At 37.4% G+C, this 1,162-nt stretch overlaps 1 long non-coding RNA gene across 1 annotated transcript; it reads left to right on the top strand.

The window, feature by feature from the left end:
- The first annotated feature begins 584 nt into the window (after positions 1-584).
- LOC107736055 (uncharacterized) lies at positions 585-1,151 on the top strand. Its single transcript, XR_001639577.1, has 3 exons — positions 585-681; positions 814-881; positions 1,038-1,151. It is a non-coding gene; the product is annotated as an uncharacterized LOC107736055 (long non-coding RNA).
- Positions 1,152-1,162: the final 11 nt, after the last annotated feature.

Consider the following 1,162-nt stretch of genomic DNA (forward strand, 5'->3'; position numbering starts at 1 on the left):
CAACTGGCCCCCATCTTCACACAGATCTTCAACAGATCACTGGAGTAGTGTGAACTACTCTGCTGCTTCAAACGCTCCACTATCATTCCAGTCCCCAAAAAACCCCCGAAATCACTGGCCTTAACAAATACAGACCTGTCGCTCTCCCGTCTGTGGTCATGAAGTCGTTTGAGAGACTGGTCTTGGCCTATCTGAAAGACATCACTGGACCCTTCCTTACTGGATCCTCTCTAGTTTGTGTACAGAGCAAACAGGTTTGTGGAGGATGCAGTCAACTATATTATATCTCAATAGACCTGGGACTTATTACCCATAATGCACTTCGATTCACATGAGTGTAATGTCACCTGACAAAAGGCTTTTTTTTCCTCGCCTTTATCTTCTCACAGTTTGGGGACTAATATTTAACTTAATATATTTCAAACACATATTTCAAATATTATTTTCCAATATTTAGTTAGGCTAATATTGTATTTTTAGACAGGCTCGTCTTACCCCATTCTCCCATATTTGATTTTTATTTTATGTGTACTCAAAGTCCACAGATCAAACAACGACATCCTGTGTCATCCTTGTGACTTATACACACTTGACATCAAGTAAAGTATAAAAGCAGGGCTCTTTCTGGAACTTCACAAAATCATCCTCTGAGATTCTAAAGGCAACGATCTGAAAACCAAGGTGAGTTTTTGGCTTACAGACCTACTGAAAAACTTTTCTTCTTAAAGTATTTGTCTTTAAAATACATTGAGAATCCAAAGTATGCAGTATTTGAATGCAGACATTTAACTTTAAATGCTTATTAATTTTCAGGTTCATCATGGCAATGCTGAGAAATCTTCTGCTTCTTTTTATTGTGTTCTCCATGGGGAATGCAGAAGGTAAACAAGACATTTATTTGTACAAACCCTTGTTAATCCATTTTAAAAGCTTGTTCTGTCAAACCTTTGATGTTTTGTATCCTTTTGGAGAGGAATAGCAGGAAACGTATGATATTCCACTGACTGATATTTGCATAACATACAATTGATATACAGTTGATGTAGTTGAAAAATGCCCCTATGGATGGACAAATTTTGGAGTCAGATGCTACAAGTTCTTCTCTCAGTCGGTTAACTGGATCACAGCAGAGGTAAAGTGTTAGTTACAACAAGATGATTTT

Source organism: Sinocyclocheilus rhinocerous, unplaced genomic scaffold (assembly GCF_001515625.1).
Source record: "Sinocyclocheilus rhinocerous isolate Xijiao unplaced genomic scaffold, SAMN03320098_v1.1 C36462383, whole genome shotgun sequence".
Lineage (NCBI taxonomy): Eukaryota > Metazoa > Chordata > Actinopteri > Cypriniformes > Cyprinidae > Sinocyclocheilus > Sinocyclocheilus rhinocerous.